This window comes from Tupaia chinensis, unplaced genomic scaffold, assembly GCF_000334495.1.
Source record: "Tupaia chinensis unplaced genomic scaffold, TupChi_1.0 Scaffold142846_1, whole genome shotgun sequence".
Lineage (NCBI taxonomy): Eukaryota > Metazoa > Chordata > Mammalia > Scandentia > Tupaiidae > Tupaia > Tupaia belangeri.
In genome coordinates, this window is record NW_006202691.1 from 634,502 (window position 1) to 654,844 (window position 20,343).

The window sequence follows — 20,343 nt, forward strand, 5'->3', positions numbered from 1 at the left end:
CGCGCCCCGCCCCTGCCGCCCCCTCGGGCCCGAGCGCGCCCCGCCCAGCGCCTTAGTTCTGGTCCCAGCTCGCCCCAGGCCCCGCCCCCGACACGCCCTCGGGCCCGAGCGCGCCCCGCCCAGCCCCTTATTTCCCTATACCAGCCCGAGGCCTCGTAAGCGGTTACGCCTCCAGCCCCGGCCCGCCTTCCTCCGGGGCGGTGCTCTCCTGCCGCGGCTCAAGCTGCGGCAACTCGGAGCTGCTGTGCGCTTGTCGCCCCGCACCGGCGGAGCTTCAGAACGCCGAGCCACAGGTTAGTTTCCCGGCGGGGTGGCGGTCTGGAGCACCCCTACGGCTGAGGGCCTGGCCTGAGAAGACCCAAGAGCGCTTTTCGGCCTGTCAGTTACTTTGAAACCGAAAGCTCCGCGGCGGCGTGAGCCTCGCTTCTGGTCGCGGAGCCCCCAGGCCTGGCCGCCCGACCTACTCGCATCCAGCCAGCCCCGCACTGGTCTATATGGCGGGAGACTGCAGGGCTCCGGGCTGAGATGGCGCGAGCCGGGCGGGGCAGGCGGCCTAGCAGGGGAGAGGGGCGACGAGGACTGAGCCTGGGGGTTCCGAGCGCGGCCGTGGAGTGGAGGGGACAAGTTCAGGTCGGGGTGCGCAGGCAGGGAGACTTTGAGGCAGGTTCGCACCCCTGCACTGCACGCCACGGGCCCCTTTGCACAGTCTCAGGCATCCCCTCCACCTTTGCAAGACTTTCCAACCAGAGCAACTCCAGGATGAAACTTTAACATTGCAGAGAACGGAGACTTCCACCAACCGTTCGATTGTGCGTGCTGATTTAGAAACACCACTAGGTGAGCTTGGAGGGATTTGGAAGCAAACCAGGGCTGCAAGAAGTGAAATGAGTCTTCCAGGGCACCCAGAGAATTCGAGGAATTTCAAATTCCTTGTCTCCCTTGTTACTGCTCTGCAGGATCTCCGCAAATCTGAGAAATGTCGGTGACTTATCGGGGCCAGGCTCTTCCTGCTGGTCCCACTGGGGCACTCAAGCCGACTTTCTCTGCCTGTTCTGCCACCTCCTGTAGAGTTTCCATATTTGGCTATTTCAGATTTACTTTCATGAGAACTTCAGTTATCGGTTATCTGGCTGGGGCGGGGAGAGCTGCATAGGCGGAGTGTTGAGGTTGGTGAAATGAGCCCTGCAGGCCCCACCCTCCACAGCCTCCCATACCCCTATGGTCTAGGAGGACAGGAGTCTAGTAGCTAATTTAATTCAGTAACTGTAGGGTGCAGGTATTGTGTGAGAACCGAGTTAGGACCAGAGGAATATGGTTGCTTCTTCCAGGATGCTTGCATTTTAAAAGGATCCTGGAAGACATAAAATACAATCAAATTGCGTAAGGTTATTTCTGGGAATAGAACAGTTCAGGGTGTGTGTGAGATATTTTAGGCAGCAAAAGTCTGGGCTAGGACTGCTCAGATCCCAGTGCAGCTGTCCGTTCTGCCTTTTCCACACCCAGAGGCAAAGAGAGCTGTTAATGTAATTGTTGGTGTGGGTGAAAACCTGATCATCTGAACACCCCTAACCCCTGACTGTAATTAGAACAAGACAGAAATTGCTGCAGGAGATGGATGGGAAACGGAAGTGGGAAATGCCTGGCCTCTCAAGAGTTTTTGTTTTCGTTGTTACTCTGTTGAATAGGTCAGTTCTCAGAATCTGGACAAAGGCTGGAGAAGTCTCCTGTCTGAGCCAGCATCTGGAACAGGGGAAGTCATGGAGAGGGTGACTCCCAGGTCCTCTGGGCTGAGGTCTGTGGCTGCGGTAGGATGAGCCGCATTTCCCTCAGTCAGCAAGCATCGCACAAGTACCCATGCGCTGTGGGCAGTGGGTCAGTGGAAAGAATAAAGAAGAGAGTTGGGGCTCTGCCACTGGAAGGATGCACTGTACTGACTGGATATTTTAGTAGAGGTGATTTGCAGGGGAGGGAGTGGACGGGCTCAGATGCCTTTGACTCAGACCATTAAACTCGCAGTGGGACCTTCAGCATGAGAGTAACAAGCCTTCTAAGATGATCTCAGCTTTACTGGGGAGGATCTTGAAGAAAAAAAGGTTCCTCGCTTGTAAAGCTATTTCCTTTAAGCAGTTTCTCCTTGCTCTTGTTTTGTTCTCGTTTTGTCCTCCATGCTACCCTCCTGAGTCAGGCCAAAGCAGGATTATTTTGTGTGTCTCCCAGACAGTGAAGGGGGAGCCCTGAGAGCCTAAATAGCCCCCTTGACTCCACCGTTGGACCCAGCTCCCCTGCTCCATGCCCCTCATCCTGTTTTTCCAAAGAGTCAGATCTGCCCACCTCCACCTGACTGAGGGGTCACAGAAGGAACCCACATTCCAACAATGCCTGTGAAGTCTGTCCCAGCCACATGGAACAAGTTCTGTTGGAGCCTCTGCCCTAGCCACTGTGTGAGCAGACAGGCACTCTGCCCAGCTGGGTGAACCAGGGGCAGACCTGTATCTGTCTTTGCATGTGTCCTGGAGCCTGGCTTAGAGTGGGCCTAAACAGATGTTGGCTGAATTCATTAAATTCACTTGGGGTGTGTCTCTGTTGGACTCTAAGCTGCCGGTCCATGTCTTAGGAAAGGTTGGGGAGAAAGAGGTTGAACTGCCAGGAAGACTTGCTTAGATCTCAGAAGTAAGAACACTGTACAGTTTACAAACAACCCGTCTCATCAGATTACCTCCTCATTACTTCTGGAGAGAAGGGAGAGGCAGATGCTGATGTTCCTTTCTTTTTTTATTGTGAAAAAGATGCATTTTGTGTTTATTAAAAATATGATCATTAGAAAATTAAGGGGTTTTTCTTTCCAGTAGTTGTGTTCATTTCTTTTTCCACTGGTATTGCTAAAAGTTGCAATTTAAGTCTTATATCAACCACTAATTTAAGACAACTATGCCTGGATTAAGTTGTCTTACACTACTTTTTTTTAAGGATTCTACTTTTACCCTTCAATAGACTTTACATATTTCTCATAGCATCTTCACTCATTGGTTCATCTAGTTCTGAAGGGTTACTCAGTGTCGTCTTGATCAGCCAACCATCTTCATAACAAGATTTATTAAGGGAACCAACAGTTAGCATAATGGCTATGTCACTGGACTCCCACGTAGTCGACTGCAGTTTGCGTCCCGGACCCGATGGCTTAAAACTCATGCCGGGCGAGTGTGCGTGCGTGCACAAGATCCCGAGAGGAGAATGGAAGAGAAGGGATTGCGGCGTGACCATCCCCCCTGGGGGGTGATTTCTTGCTTTCTGTCTCTCTCTCTCTCTCTGTCTGGCAAGTGCACGCGCTGTGAGAAAAACCCCCTCAAAAAAAAAAAAAAAGATTTATTGACAAGTCCTGGATTTTCTGCCAGAACATCATTAATTTCAGTGAATTCTCCTGACAGAGGAGAATAGAGTTCACTAGCAGTGTTTACACTTTCCAAAGCACCAAACTCCTCTTGTTCAGTTTTGTCCCAACTTCAGGCAGACTTACAATAAGCAACATCTCCCAAAGCTTTCTGTGCGAAATTGCTGATTCCCACTGTTCCAGTACCATTTTCTCTTGTTATCCACTCATGTTTCTCCGTAAATTTACGCACCGACAGCAGAGCCGGTCCGGTGCACAGCGTCTGGACAGCGCCCACCCGCAGCCGCCAGGGTCGCTGCGGGTAGGCTGGCTCACCGAGGTCGTGCGCAGGCTGCAGGCCGCAGCCTGCACGAACCACGCCGCTGGGAGCGCCATATTCGCAGGGATCGCTGATTTTCCTTTTACTTCAACTGGTTGCAAATCAGGACTTAGAAATGATTGGAAGACCTCACAGCATGGAGGGATGGGGCAGGACTTAAACCCAAGTCTGACTCCAATTCCTGTGCTCTTTACCAGAATCTTTACTAAAGGAAGCCAGGATTTTGGCAGGAGGAGAATGAAAAAGGCGTTTATCAAAAGCTGCCTGACTGACACCTTTGACACTGATAAGGAACTTTAAGAGTTAATACCGGGACCAGCAGTTGGCATAATGGTTACATCCCTGGACTCCCACATAGTTGACCGTAGTTCAAGTGCTGGACATAGTGGCTTAAAACTCATGCTGGGTGCGTGTGCGTGCCCTAAGTCCCGAGAGAACAGAGAAGGGATTGCAGTGTGGCCATCCCCCCTGGGAGGGGGGTGATTTCTCACTTTCTGCACTCTGTCTCTCTCTCTCTCTGTCTCTCCAGCCAGCTCACTATAGCAAAACTCTCCCTAAAAAAAAAAAAAAAAAAGAGTTAATATACTGGGAGCCAGCAGATGGCATGGTGGTTAAGGGGTTGGACTCCCACATGAGTCCCAGATCTGGTGACTTAAATCAAGCTGTTCTCCCCTGCCCCACTCCAGGTATGGTGGGTGATTTCTCACTTTCCGTCTCTCTGGTGAGCACACATGCCCTATGGAAAAAACCTGGCAGAAAAAAAGTAGAGTTAGATCAGGGGAAGAGGAGTGGCACACCCAACCTGTGAAGAGCCTTTTCTGCCCAGATCCTGGCTTTTCTGGTCAGGACACGCACCCCAACCACTGGACCAGGCATGGGGCTCCATGGCCCCTGACTCCCCTGTTCCAGGCCTGTCTCCTTGGTTTCAGAGACAGCCACATCTGCCCACCTCCTCAGTCTGAGGGGTCAGCAAAAGGACCCAGGTTCTATATGGTCTTCCTTGGAGACATTGAGCAAGTTCTGTTGCAGCCTCCGTCCTAGCCACTGGCCGAGCAGACTAGCACCCACTCTGTTAGCTCTGCCCAGCCAGGCCAAAGGGGCAGGGTGTACGGTAGAGCTGTGCGTTAGGGTAGCGGGAACACGCTGCAGGACAGCCATGATCTCCAGAGCTGAGACAGCCGCCACCACAGCCGCTGGGATTGGGTAGCACGGGGGTGTTGCTTTGCCTAGAGAAAGCTCTGTTTGAGGGACGGGGTTGACCTGTGTGGCTTTCCTGTAAGCCCTGCCTTGTGAGGCAGTGAGGTAGAGGACTTGGGCAGAGGTAAAAGAGAAAGTACTCCTTAGTCCTGACAGAGGGTTTAAGTGACAGCGGTGACAATAATGAGCTCTGTCTGAAGGCCAGCAGAAGTGCAGCTTAGATTGTACTGTAGCAAGAGCAGCGTGCATCCAAATGGTACGCACGCTGGAAGTGCGTGTCAGCACACCGGACAGCGCGGGTCCTGCGAGCCCAGTGTTAAGTGACAGACCCAGTGAGCACCCCTCCTCGGTGTGTGTAGGGAGGGGGCTACCATCGTGCTTCCACAGATCCCCATGTCTCATTTCTTGACACCACAGCCTCCATCAACTTCCCTCTTCATCCATCCAGAACATTCCTGCAGTCCCTTCCCTCCCCTGCAGCTTTGTTTTCTCGATAGGAGAGAGCACCAGGACAGCCATGGTGCAGTGGTTGAGGTGGCTAGATCCCACAGGGCAGACTGCAGTTCAAGTCCTGGACCCAGTAGCTTGAGAAACATGCCAGGCGTGTATGTGCTCAAAATCCCCAAAGAAGAGAAAGATGGAAGAGAAGGGATTGCAGCATGACCATTCCGTATGGGGGTGTGCTCTCTCTCTCTTGTGCGCACTTTCTTTGTAGTGAGTGCCCATGCCCTCTGGCAAAAAGTGAAAAAAAAAAATGAATAAAAGAGTTTTAGCAGCCATCCTGTGGTGTGGTGGTTAAGCTGGCTGCATCTCACATTGTCAGCTGCACAGTTGGAGTCCCAGGCCTGGCTTTGAAAAACACCAGGCATGCCTCATATCCCCAAAGGAGGGAAAAATGGAGAAGGGATTACAGAGCTGCCATCACCCATCCCGTGTGTTGGAGGGTGCTTTCTCACTTTCTCTACCTCCACCTTCACCCGCTTCACCCTCATCTTTCTTCACATATGCATGTGCCCTCTGGGAAAAAAAAAAGAAAGAAAAAAAAAAAAAGGAGGGGAGAGAGGAGTGTTGTCCTCTGACCAAGGCTAGAGTACCTATACCCCCCCCAATTTAGCTCCCTACTCCTCCCTCTGAGATAGGCTCCTTCTATTACTCCCTAGCCCTGGACGCCTCCTCCTTCCCCCCACAAGCTCAGTCTCTACTGCTGAACAGAAGACCCTGTGCTTCCCCAGCTGCCTTCTCTTTTCTGCGGAGCTTCTGGTAGGAGTGGTAACACTCTGCTCTTCCTCGCTCAGCACCGTTCACCTGCTCTGCTGTTCAGAATGCCCCCTGCAGGTCTCCAGGGCTCGGCAGTCCCCAGTGCCAGCTTACCACGTCTGTCTCCCACTTCCTCCAGGGCTGCCACAGCATTTCCACTGGCATTCCTTTCCTTGACCTCCTCATCCTTCTCCCATGAAGCTGTGTTTTCAGGCTGGCTTTCTGTTCCCGGGGATCCTCTTCCGAGAGCTGTTTCCCTCCTAAGGGTTAAGCCGACATCCTTAAGAAAAGACTGATCAAATCTGCCTCTCACTCACTCTTCTTGGCCACTTTGATTTGCAGTATTCAAAATCTTCACCGTGACATTTTGGGAGACTCCTAGACACTTGTCCCAAGCCTCCTCTTCCTCGTTCCCAACTGGTCCCTAGGTCACCTTTGTCCTGTCTCCCCAGCCAGTCCTGATCTGCAGTCTATTCCCAGTTCAGGGTTCCTGAAGATGTTAATATCTATTCACACATTTTCCTGCCCAGGTGCATCAGTTTTTTATTGCATTGTCAGAAAAGTCATGATGTATTTTTTTACTTTTCAATGCAAAAGTGCATCATGACTTTTCTGACAACCCAAATACTTTCTCTTCTGTAATTCATAACCTAATCAAGACTGCTTTCAGTAGTGGCAGGGTAGAAATAGTGTGGACTTCAGAATCTGGCAGGCCTGGATTCAAATCTGGATTTATGAGTTGTTGGTCGTGTGGTCTGGACAAGTCCAGTGTCTGTATTCCCACTAGTAAGCAGAGACAATGATGTCTCCCACTTAGGGTTGCTGAAAAGGTTATATGAGTCAGTGTGTACATGGAGCCTAATGCCTGCTGGATAGTCAGTAAAACTGGTTTTCTTCTTCCATTGGTTTAATGGCATTAGACTTGTGGGTTCTGTGGAGAGTTGGAAAATACACCTCTGGCCTAAAGGTATTCAAATTTATGTTAAAAATGGACAAGCAAAAGAACTGACTACCAGCCTAGTAGCTCAGTGGTTAAGTGCTTACATAGAAAACCAGATCCCACCTAGATAAATCTCGATTCCCAGTGGCTTGAAAAACACACAATGGGAGCTGGCAAGTGGTGTGGTGGTTAAAGGCACTGGATTCCCACATGGTCAGCTGCGGTTTGAGTCCTGGACCTGGAAGCTTGCTTTCTCCCTTTCCCTTTCTCTCTCTCTCGTCAAATTAAAAAAAGATAATAATAACAAATGGAACTAAGTAAATACATAAATAATTATTAAAAAAAGAAAAAGAAAAACACATTGGGTGTTGGGGCCAGCAGGTGGTAGGGTAGTTAAGAAGCTGGACTCCCACATGGCTGGTTCAAGTCCTGGACCTGGCAGCTTTGAAAGTTACACCAGTCGCATATACGTGCATGACCAAAATCCCAGGAGGAGAAAGAATTGTGGTGTGGGCATCTTCCCTGGGGAGTGATTTCTCACTGTCTCTTTCTGTCTATCTCTGGTGACTGCACACACCCTATGGCAAAAAAAAAAAGAAAGAAAGAAAGAAAGAAAGAAAGAAAGAAAGAAAGAAAGAAAGAAAAGGTAAAATACACTGGGCGTATGTGTCTGCGTGTGCCCCCAAATCCTGACAGGATGGAAGAATGGATGAAAAGGGGTTGCAGCATGACCGGGCCCCACTGTGGGGCTGTTTCTCTCACTCTCTGTCTCCCTCTTTTTGGATAGTGCATATGCCTCATAGCAATTAAAGAACTGCCATGTACCTGGGTAGACAATCATTTTAACTAGACTATTACTGCCACTTCATAATCTCTGGACCAGGTAGACCTCAGAGACAAGGTAGGTGGACTGAAAGAGGATAGGCATGGTGGCAATAAGCTGGGATGAGCCCTTGGTGGGCAGAAGGGGGCCCGCAGCTTGGGGCAGATGCCCCAGGGTCAGGTTTCAGGGACAGGATTCTAGTCCTTACAAGGACTTGTATGCAGAGCAGGCTACAAGGTGGAGAAATAGCACAGTGGTGCTTGCCAAGGACTCAGCAGAACAATAAAATAGATATGACAGCAAAATACAGGCTCCAGCTTGATCATCAGGGGCAGAGCAGCCACTTCAGTGGGATCCAGCCAGGAAATCAGAGCAAGATGAGGGTGACTTGACTCGAAGCCACTAGCCAGGGTTTTTTCTGTTTCCCTTACCAAGGCAGATGGCTGAGAACAGTCAGGCTGAGTTCTGAGCCTTCCATTAGGCCCTTGCTCCTGGAGAATGGAGCTGGATGGGTTGGGCTAAACTAAGCAGAGGTGGTGAAAGTCCCTCTTTTGCCTTCCTGATACTAGGATTCTGAGGGAGAAGCTGGGCAGATACCTCTGATGCAGCCTAGGAAGACTTACCACTTCTCCCTGGGCTAAAGACCAAATAATTTAACATAAAAACTTACATGCTAAGTAGATGCAGAATGAAAAAAGCAATTTAAAAATTGGGTGAAATTATTCTAGGAAGCCCTCCCTGGGTATGGAAAGGGTGGATAGGAGGGCTGGGAGTGCATACTGGACTTGAGCAAAGGCATTTCAAACAGTTAAGGTGGGGACCAGCAGTTGGAGTAATGGCTATGTCGCTGGACTCCCATGTAGCCGGTTCGAGTCCCGGACCCAGTGGCTTAAACTCACTCTGGGTGCTTGTGTGTGTGTGCCTAAGAACCCGAGAGGAGAATGGAGGAGAAGGGATTGTGGTGTGGCCATCCCCCCGGGGAGGTAATTTCTCACTTTCTGTCTCTCTCTGTCTTTTCAGAGAGCACACGCACCCTATAGCAAAAAAAAAAAAAAATACTTCTCAAAAAAAAAAGCAGTTAAGGTGGAAGTGAATAGTCACCCTGAAGGGATGGGAAGTATACGATTTTGGAGCAGACTGGTTTCGTTATGTTTCAGTTGTTTATTTCAGTAGTTTGGGATGTTGTCTCAAGCTCTCAGTAGCTTTCTCCCAGTCCTTCCTCGGGGACATGCATTAGCTTTGGACAGCCAGACACTACAGTCTTCCTTTCCTTCCTTGATACGACTGATTCCCTACGTATGACCTTACGTGCTTCACTTCACTGATGCTGGTGGACTTCTGCAACCCCAGTCTCTTCCACCTTGTACCCACAGCACTAGGTTTTCTCCCCATTGACTCTGTTCAGGCCACATGTAATGACTGTTGTGCTTCGTACGCCTGACTTACCAATTCCTACCTTTCCTCACATCATTTTTCCTGCCTAGATTGCTCCTGTTTTAATCTACTAATCCATGCCTCTGCCACGTTTTTCAAAACAAGTTCAAAATTCATCCTATGTTAGACTTCTGTGTTGGGGGTCCTTAAGACCAGCCCTAGGTTTGTGATTTGGTGATTTGTTAAGAGGACTTACAGGGGGACCAGCAGTTAGCGTAATGGTTATGTCGCTGGACTCCCAAGTAGTTGACTGCGGTTCGCGTCCTGGACCCGGTGGCTTAAAACTCACGCCGGGCACGTGTGTGTGCGTGCCCAAGATCCCGAGAGGAGAACAGAGGAGAAGGGATTGTGGTGTGGCCATCCCCCCTGGGGGGTGATTTCTCGCTTTCTGTCTCTCTGTCTCTCTCTGTCTCTCTGGCGAGCACACGCGCCCTATAGTGAAAACCTCTCAAAAAAAAAAAAAAAAGAGGACTTACAGTATTCAGCATATTATCCTGTCACAGCTGTGATTTACTATACCAAAGGGTACAAAGTAAAGTCAGCAAAAGGAAAAGGTGCCTGGCACAGAGTCTGGGGAAACCAGGCACAAGCTTCCAGGAGTCTTAGAAGGGACTCCCCACTGGGAATCACACAGGATGTGCCTGATTTCTCCAGCAATGAATTGCAACAACACGTATGGAATGTTATCTACCAGGAAGCTCATTAGAGACTCAGTGCCCAAGGTTTTTAACTGATGGCTGGCCATGTAGGCACTCTCTGCGTAGCACATACCAAACTTCTAGAAGGAAAGCAGGTATTCCCATAACCCACATTGTCTGCACAGTTTCAGCACAGTGAGCCACTCTTAATCAGTTTGAATGAGGGGCACTTTCCTCAAATCCATGTTCCCAGATGCCAGCCAAGGCCCATCTTTGCAAAGCAGAGCTTTCAGCTGATAGCAGTCTCATGTCTGTTGTATTAACTTTTTTCCTGTGTAATCCCTCTGGTATTGACCTCTCAGGACCAAACTGTTGTTCTGCTGTGGAGAAAATCACCCTAGGCAAAAAGCTGGAAGAACTAGGGTATAGTCTAGGCTAGCCACTTACTGCTGGGTGACTTTTTAAAAAAGAATTTTTAATTTAATTTAATTTATTTATTTTTAAATTTGCTATAGGGCTCATGTACTCACCAGAGAAAGACAGAGAGGTAAAGTGAGCAAGCAAGCTACCAGGTCCAGGACTCAAACCACAGCTGGCCATGGGGTGACCTTTTGAACTCAAATTGCACCTTTCTCATTTGGAAAGGGGAACTATAATTCTTGTTTGTAGAAATCAAGAGAGGATCAAAGGGGATGATATCATTGGTCTTTTGATCCATCTCTCTCTTTTTTTTCTTTTTTTTGAGAGGTTTTCGCTATAGGGCGCGTGCGCTTGCCAGACAGAGACATAGAGACAGAAAGCGAGAAATCACCCCCCAGGGGGGATGGTCCCGCTGCAATCCCTTCTCCTCCATTCTCCTCTCGGGATCTTGGGCACGCACACACACCTGGCATGAGTTTTAAGCCACCGGGTCTGGGACACGAACCACAGTCGACTATGTGGGAGTCCAGCAACATAGCCATTACGCTAACTGCTGGTTCCCAATCCATCCCTCTTAATTGAACATCTACTTTATCTAAATGTGCTGTGGAGAACTCATTTGTGGGGGTCATCACCCTAATGATATTATCATACCCAAGGACCCCATTTTGGGACATCATGAAGGAATTAAGTTTTCACTTAGCACCTTTATAATACAATCAGTACATGAATTTCTGGAGCATAGTCGGTCAAAGACCCTCAAACACCAAATAACAAGACATGCAGCTTTTGGGGGGGGGCAAACCATTATCCAAATCACAATATATTCCTACCTAGCAGTTACCAGCAATAGTACTTTGAATACATTATATAATCCCAGTGCACATCAGGTTCCTGATCTCTAAAATGTGAAGATGAATAATATGAGTACCTGTTCCTCATGGGGCACCATGTGGATTAAGTTGAACTATCACATAGAGTTTCTAGCTGTAGTATCTAGCATCTTATAGGCATTAGAAGCTATTAATTGACTCAACTAGGTGCTTGCTCTTCCAATACCTTGAAGAAGATAGACACTGCTTTCTATTTGCTGGGGAAGCTTTGGTTGAACAGATAATTATATAAACAATTAATTACATTAACACTAAGTGCTGTGAAGAAGTACAGAGTGGTAAAAGGGCAAGTCTCAAGAAGTGGAGAACCTAATGTGATAAAGGAGACAAATGCAGGCTTAGTTGTATGTGTGATGCTTAAGTAGCTTGGGTAAATTGAGCTGCGGGGGCGGGGGGAGGGTGTTTCTAGCAGAGACAACAGTTTGAGCAAAGGGAGACAAGCCTTAGGCTGAAGTCTGTAAAGAGGAAAGTTCTCAGGTCATATGAGGAACAACAAAGAACTGAAGAGGCTGGGGATAGGGGTGGGGAGGAGCTCCCAGATATTGATATCCAAGATATAGACTGGGCCACTGTGGAGTATGTTAGAGATCTGGAGCCTTTACAGTAATGGGAAGGTTGAAAGCTGGCTTGGAGGTTGGGGCACTGGATCTCACATGGCAGATTTTGCAGCTCCCTGGACCCAGCGACTTGAGAGTCATGCTTGATGTGTGTGTAGATGCATGCCCAAAATCCTGACAGGAGAGTAGAGGAGAGGGGATTGCAGCATTGCCATCCCCTAGGGGGTCATCTCTCACTCCTCCAACACCATCTCCCCCTGCACCAAGAGCACACGCACCTTATAGTAAAAAGAAAAGCAAAAATAAGAGGTTCAATGATGGCAACCAGCTTGGCTTTAGGCTGCTATGTAGAGAATGCTTTGGAAGAGCAAAAGGATGGGGGCAGGAGGAATAGATATTGTGGGGGAAGACCAGTTCTGAGAAGGAAGACTAATTTTAAGAGGGACATCGGGAGGCAGTTATAGGAAGCTGTGGCAGAGGCCCTGGATGAGAAGGCATGGCAGGTTGACTCAGGGGCTGGTTGTGGGTAGTGGAGAGCAGGCAGCATGTATTTCTCAGGTGTCTTCTGGAAATCTCAGTGACTGATTTAATGGGGTGGGTGGAGAGAAGGCATCGCTAGGGGTGATGCCACTTGACTGGTGACACCAACAGGTGAGGAACAGGTCTTCACCAAGAAGGAACTCAGGAGAAAGGATAGCTGAGGAGGGGAAATCCATTCAGTTTGGGGTGTGTTGGCTTTGGAGCATCTACGGACTTTCACAAGGAGGCACTAGGTAGGCAGTAGATGCAGAGGAGCTGTCTGGGCTGGAGAGGGAGAAGCAGGGAGTTGTTTGTTTACACATGGTCTTCCGTGCCAGCGAGTGTGGTTTCAGGAAACTGAAGGGAAAGTATTCTACAGTGTGGGTGTTGCGCATAGGCATGGAAGAGGGGGTTAACCAGTCAAACGTTGCTGAGAGATCAGATAAGACTGACGGATGGCGGTGACGTATATGACCTAGAAGTCATGAGACCTTGGTGAGAACAGGCTGCGGGCCAGATAGGGTATAAGCCAGGCCAGAGTGGCTGAGGATTGGGTGGAAGGGAGGCCAGGGGAACTAGAGGGTGAGGACAAATCCAGTTTGTCTGTGAGAAGACGGAGAGCATGAATTTTAGGGATTAGTGAGAGTTTTGTTTTTTCCTTTGCTTTTTTAGATGTTTGGGTTTTTTTGCCTTAGGGCGAGTGCACTCACTGGAGAGGGACAGTGAGATGGAAAGTAAGAAATCACCCCCCAGGGGGAATGTCCACACCATACTGCCTTCTCCTCCATTCTCCTCCTGGAATCTTGGACACGCACGCACATGCACCTATTGTGATTTTGAAGCCACTGGGTCTGGGACTCAGATCACCATCGGCCATGTAGGGAGTCCAGCAACGTATACCTATACCATCTGCTGGTCCTGTGAGACTTTTTTTTCCAATCGTAGGAGAGACTTGGGCTGTTTGGATACTGATAGAAAGGAGCCAGCTGAAAGGGAGAGGTGGATGATGTAGCCGGTGAGAGTGAATGAGGATTGACGTAGAGGATGCCCAAAGTAGCTGCAGTGGTTTAGCAGTTTTGTGAGTGTTCCATGACACTGAGGACACCTAAGGAGGTTCTGGGTTCATGTCTGAGGTTTTCCAAATGCACGCCAGGCATGCGCCCAGGGTCCTGGCTGGCTGAGACAAGGGGAGGATCATGGTATGAAGACCCTGTTGATGGGTGCCTCTTCATTTCTCTCTCTTCCCTGGAAGAAATAAATGAAGTTTATAAAAAAAAAAAAGTTTGTAAGATTGTAGGAAAAAGTCCTCTGAGGGTCTGGCAGGTGGCATAGTGGTTTAGGCCCTGAACTCCCATATACCCGACTATGGTTCAAGTCTTGGACCTGGTGGCTTGCTATCTCATTTTATCTCTTTCTCTCTCTCTCTCTCCCCCCCTCTTTCAAATGAGTGCACATACCCTGTGGCAAATTAAAATAATAATAATAAAATAAAATAAATTCTTTTTAAAAAAGTTCCCTGAGGAAGAAGAAAGAAATCCAGAATGGGGGAGGACAGATGAGAGACTGGCCTAATCTAACTGTCACCTATGATGCCACCTCAGGAGGGAGAGATAGGGCAGAGCAGGGGCCTTGCACAGGAAGGTATGTAGGTCTGGGAGCAGGAAGTGGAGGTCGTTCTGGTCTGATGACTTCTATTTGTTTCTGCGTAGTAGGAAGTGAAGTTTCCTGGTGAGATGAGGGGAGTGGCCAAAGTGTGTGGAGATGAGAAAGGTTTGAAATTAATGTTGAAAGCAAGGAGAAACTGAAAGGGAAAAGCTGGATTTGTGCTATATTACTTGTTGACATGATGAAGTATCTGAAAAAGGACCCTGGCAAATGGGATTGAGATCTCTAGCATCCCATAAATGTTTGCAGAATTGAATTGTTGGCTTCTCTATCTTTTTGCATTCTCTTCAGCATTTTCCCCTTTTACAGGCCCCCAGGGGCAGGCCCCTGTGGCACCTCCCTGGAGGCTAGTTCACATTGGTATAAGGAGTCTTCAGAAAATTTGTAGAAAAATGGAATAAAATATGAGCTTGTTTTGGTGCAAAACAAACAAACAAACAAAAAAACCAAAAAATGCAGTCCATGCATACTTTTTTCATAACACGCACTTTCTACAAACTTTTGAAGATCTCTGGTATGTGAGTGGGCGTTCTGTGCAATGTCATTCTTCCAGCCCCATGTAGCTGGATATCCCCCAACCCTGTCCTACCCCACCCCTACCCTAAGTGAGCCATCACCAGCCACCCCACCCCTATGCTGAGCCAGCCAGCACTAGCCAGTCTTGCTCTCTGTAGCAGTAACTGGTAGAATTTCAGGACTCAGGCAGGTGAAATGAAGAGTTGTAGCACAGGGAAGCTTGCTCTGGGAAGAGGCTGTCCTGCGTTTTGCAGAAGACCACTAAGGCAGCTCTTCGGTCTTTGAGTCAGAGTTTATTAGCACCAGGGCCGGCAGGTAGCATGGTGGTTAAGGGTGCTGGATTCCCACTTGGCCAATGTGGTTGAGTCCAGGACCTGGCGGCTTGCTTTCTCACTTTCCTTCGTTCTCACTCTGTCCCTCTTTGGTCAGATGAAAATAAATAAACAAACAAATAAATAAAGTTAAGTAAAATAATTCTTTTTAAAAAAAATAATTTATTGACCACCTGTTGTGAGTACTGCTCTAAGAGCTAGGACCTCAGGAAACTGAAGAAGTGATCCTTCCCCATATATTCTGGTGGAGAAAGACAGAGTATGATGGATAGTAATAAGCCCTTTGGAGAAGCACGCAGCAGGAGCTGGCAGTGCCAGGGACATTGTATTTCCGTGTCGTGTGGGCAGAGATAACTGAACTGAAGGAACGAGTCCCTCAGGTATCAGGGTGGAGAGTTAATTCAAGGTGAGGAATATCAAGAAAAAGGCTCTTCTGCCGTTCAAGGAAGAGTGAGGCCAGCATACAAGAGTGACTGGAAGGGGGAAAGCACGAGTAAGTGAGGACAGAGAGAATGGAGGGCCATATTGTGTGCTGGGCCCTGACCACTGAGGACAGTGCCTTCTACCACAAGTACAAGAGGCCACCGAATCAGAGGAGTGACAGATCTGACTTAAGGTCATGTTGGCTGCCGGGTTGTGAATGGGCGGGCTGTAACGGAAGGAGTGGGAAGGGGTTCTGGAAGCCAGTGCTAAAACCAGAGGGCAGGTGGTGGCTGCTGAGACTAGGCGGTTTCTGCTGAAAGTGAAGAGAAGCACTGAGCTTGGGGATGTGTTGGGGAAAACGGGGGATTTGGTGTTGTGAGTAAGGAGCCCAGGAGGACCCCGAAGTGTTCAGTCCAAGCATCGTAATGATTGGTGGTTCCATTTCACCAAGGTGGAGGGAGGCTCTGACAGGGGCAGGTTGGATAGGGATGGGATGTGTTAAGCTTGCAGTTCCTATTAAGTGTGGAGGTATGAACTTGGCAGTGGGGTGAGTCTGGAGTTCAGGGAAGAGTTCCAGTGGCAGGTAGAATTTGGGGCATCTGACCCATAGCAGGCCCTATCTGCTTCCGCTGTGGGCCTGGGCCGGAGGCTGTAGGTCAGAAGGGGATTGCCCTTTCAGCTCAGGTCCCAGCCACAGACTCTCCCTCCCTGGGTAGTAGGTAGTTGTCAGCAGGTCTCTTACCTGTGGTCAGCTTTGGAGATAAAAGCCTCGCAGAGACAGTGTCGATGAGGCATTTGTGGTAGGAGAGGCAGAGCTAAAATGATGTTGACCTTTGGGAGCTAAAAGTCACCAAAAGGTCAGACCGAACGTTTCTGAATACTTACTGGCATGTCTGTTCTGTAACCTGTCTAGGGTTTCTCCACGCTCCCCTTTCCTCCGAGCACCCTAAGGCCATGAGGGCAGGGTTGGGCAAAATCCAGGCTTAAAAATGCGTCTGAATTCCAAGGTAAATCCAAGTCGACGCCTGTTATCTGTGTAGCCGATTCCTGTTCACTTTCTAAGTGTGTGTGTTCTGTGAGCAGATAGGCCCTTCTGGAAGGGAGGGGGGAGTGTGAGTCTGAGAGGATGGATGGCCCCTAACTTGGAAACAGTACGGCTGGGGAGGAGGGAGTCTTTCAAATGAGAAGTGGGGGCTTTGGCAAGAACAAAGCACAGAGTCTGACCCCGCCTGGGGAACCCCACAGACAGAGGGGTGCTCCTGCAGGTGTGGTCAGCGCTGGGAGCAGAACCAAAAAGCACAGGGAGCCCGGGGCCAGAGATTAGGGAGTTTCAAGAAGGAAGTGCCAAATGCCACATAAAGGGCAAGAGGGCAGTGATTTAGGAGACCAATCACTAATCTGATGATGTGATTACAGTTTAGGTCATCAGACCAACTTGAGACCACACGGCGCCTCGCGCACACTCCCCTGACACCCAAGTGATTCGCCCGCCCCTACCCCCAATTTATTCAAAGCAGAGTACAGAGGAGCCCTGGAAGGCAGGACAGCTGCAGGGAGGTGCTGGGTGGGGACTGTGTCTACAGGTGCCATCTAGAAGGTGCGTTTCCATGGGCACAGCTCTGGAGCCAGGAATGTGGGAGGCTGGTGGGGAGAAGGTGCTGGTGGGGTGTTGCTGCTGAGGATGGGAAACGGGCCTGAGCACCAGGGCATGAAGAATAGGTCTCATTGCAGTGCATCTCATTATTTTATTTTTCTTAAAGATTTTTAATAGAGTGCAAGCACTTGTCAGAAAGAGACAGAGAGACAGTGAGAGTAAGTGAGAGAAATCACCCCCCCCGGGGGGGGGCGTGCCACAGTCTTTTCTCCTCCATTCTCCTCTTAGGATTTTGGGCATGCACGTATACATGCCGGGCCTGATTTTCAAGCAACCGGGTCCGGGACTCAAACTGTGGTTGGCCACATGGGAGTCCAGTGCCCCAGTCACCATGCCACTGGCCCCCTCTTTCCACATCAGTGTCTGCATGTGGTGGGTTCTCAGCAAAGAAATGATTTATAAAAAGTGATTGCCCAAATGATAAGTGTTTAGTGGGAGACGGTCTAGTGTAACTATGAATCCAAAATAATCCATTAAGTGACGTGAGAAAGAGAATGTGTCTGGAAGATAAAATGGAGAAATGAGAAAAGTGGCAACAGAAAGGCAGCTCTGGGTAGAAGGATACAGTCAGCCTGGTTAAGAGGTCCACATAGGGAAGGCGGAGCAGCACCTTGTGTGGGGGTTGTGGTGGGGACTGTCCAGTGAAGAACCTCATACACTCTAGGGAGGAAAACCCAGGGAAATATGCTCAGTGACTGAGTCCCAGTGTGTTGTGCTACCTGAAAGGTGTAGTGGTGACCTTGAGCCTTAGTAGAGTACTGGCCACATGGGAGGAGAGAGTGGAGAGAGGCGGACTCATAGGTCTTGACTCTGATCAGACCATATCTACTGATCATATGCACCTCAGGGATGGACAAGGGGGTGAGGGTACAGGAACAGCAAGCAGGTGGATGAACATAGGAAAAGCATGAAAAGAACATAGGAAATGGACCTATGGGTCGAGTGTCCCTAATTCCAAATGCTTGAGACCAACGGTGTTTTGGATTTTGAAATTTTTTTTAGATTTCAGAATATTTGTATGTACATAATGAAATATTTGGAGGGAACAGACCCAAGTCTAAATATGAAATTCATTTATGTTTCACATATATCCCTTATATGAGGCATCCTCAAAAAGTTTATGTTTTCCAATATGAGTGTTATGAAAAAAACTAGGCATAGATTTCAAAAGTTTTTTGCACCAAAACAAATTCATGCATTAATTTCATCTTACCGCAGCTTTTGAAGTGCCCCCATATGCGTAGCCTAAAGATAATTTCATACAGTTACCTCGCTTTGTAGTGTCTTGATTGTTACCTGAGTTCTGGCATGGCATTTTCCACTTGTGTCATTGCAGAGCTCAAAAAGTTGTGGATTTTGGAGCATTTCGGATTTTAGGTTGTCAATTTAGGGATGCTCAACCTGCATTTTGCCTAGGCATGTCTTGAGGAGACCAAGGTTATTGTCTTCTCACTTGAGGATGTGTCTTCATGAAAAGAGATAAGTCTTTCCCCTTGTGATCTCAAACTCCTCCTCAAGTCTGTCCCTTAATCTCTTTCTTCTTCTCGCTGAACAGCACCACCTCTGTCCATTTGTTGAGGCCCAAATCCTGAGTCAGCCCCAATTCCTCCCATGCGTTAAGCCTCACATTCAGTTACCTGGCTTGCGCAGCATCTCTGCAGGGGTATACATCAGCCTCCTAATTGCTTTCCCTGCCCTTTGACCCTCCATCATCCCTTTTCCATTCAGCATCTGGGTTGATCTTTTTAGATTCGAAAGCAGACACTGCCGGTGGCTGCTTCCAACAGTCATCTGGCTTCCCATTGCTCTGCTCCTAGAATCAAATCCTTCCTGTGGTCCACCAGGACTGCTCTTCCTCTCCTCCGTGACACTTAGGCAACACTGACCTTTCCGTTCCTCAGGCATGCAAGCCTTTTCTCAGAACTGCCCTGGCTGCCACTGCTGGCACCAGCTCCCTCTTCTCCTCTAGGTCATCTGTGAGGCCTTTCAGGGGCAACTAGCCACCCTGTTTCTATTTCACCATCCTGCTTTTTTCTGCACCAGGCTCAACTAGCCACCCCGTTTCTATTTCACCATCCTGCTTTTTTCTGCAAAGAGCTTAGCACTGCAATTGCCGCCTTAATTTGCTTAATCCTTTGTCTCCTTCATTAGGTTATAAGATCCACAGGAAAGGGCCTGAACCATCTGTCTTACACCCCCAGAGCCTAATGCATGCTGGCATGTCAGACAATCAGATTACCCTGGGATGTTGATGGAAGTGCTTGGGGGCAAATGCTTCATAATAGTAATAACAGCAGCAATAAAATGCCATTATACCATTTACTGTATACCACCATTATTAGCTCTGCATGCATTGGGCAGTCAGCAAACCTGTCCTGTGAAGAACCAGATAGTAACCGTGTTGGGCTTTGCGAATCATGTGATCTGTGGTGTAACTACTCTATTCTGCTTTGGTAGTGCATAATCAACCATAGATAATCTGTGAATGAATGAATGTGGCTGTGTCCATTAAAACTATTCATAAAAACAAGTGGTGGGCCAGTGAGGACCTGATGTATTAAAGTATTATCTTATTTAATCTTCAAAACTTCTATGAGGTAGCTGCTCTTATCATTATCACCATTTTATAGATGAGGAAACTGAGAAACATTAAAACTAAATAATTTGTCTGAGGTCACATGGCTTTGAAGGGGTAGAACCAGGATCGAATCCAGTCAGGTCCACTCCAGAGTCCAGGGTGCCAACTACTGTTCCATGCTGCCTCTTGGTGGACCTTGGAGAGGCAGGTAGGAACTCCAGCAGGTTATTCCAAAAATCAAATCTACAGTATTCATGGGAACCAGCAGTTAGCATAATGGCTATGTCGCTGGACTCCCATGTAGTCGACCGCTGTTCGCGTCCCAGACCCGGTGGCTTAAAACTCACGCTGGGCGCGTGTGCGTGCATGCCTAAGATCCCGAGAGGTGAATGGAGGAGAAGGGATTGCAGCGTGCCCATCCCCCTGCGGGGTGATTTCTCGCTTTCTGTCTCTATGTCTCTCTCTGTCTGTCTGGTGAGCACACGCGCCCTATAGCAAAAACCTCTCCAAAAAAAAAAAAACCACTATAGTATTTATTATTTTTTAGAGGGAGATTTTTGCTATTGGTTACTTGTGCTTGCCAGAGAGAGAGAGAGAAAAAACTAGAAATCACCTCCCAGGAGTGATAGCCACACTATAGTCCTTTCTCATCCATTCTCCTCTCAGGATTTTGGGCACTCACGCACATGCAGCCAGCGTGAGTTTCAAGCCTTCAAATCCTGGACTTGAACCACGGTCGGACATGTGAGAGTCCAGCAATGTAACCACTACGCCACCTGCTGGTCACTCC

General features: G+C 48.6%; 1 protein-coding gene and 1 pseudogene across 1 annotated transcript in view; one reads left to right on the forward strand and one right to left on the reverse strand.

Moving 5' to 3' along the window:
- The first annotated feature begins 147 nt into the window (after positions 1–147).
- The window catches only part of TRAF5 (TNF receptor associated factor 5), a 63,488-nt gene continuing 43,292 nt past the window's right edge, over positions 148–20,343 (forward strand). Inside the window, exon 1 of the mRNA XM_027766375.1 lies at positions 148–293. The gene's annotated coding sequence lies outside the window, so the exon portion shown is untranslated. The remainder of the gene's footprint in view (positions 294–20,343) is intronic.
- LOC102490012 (glycine cleavage system H protein, mitochondrial-like) lies at positions 1,116–3,763 on the reverse strand (annotated as a pseudogene).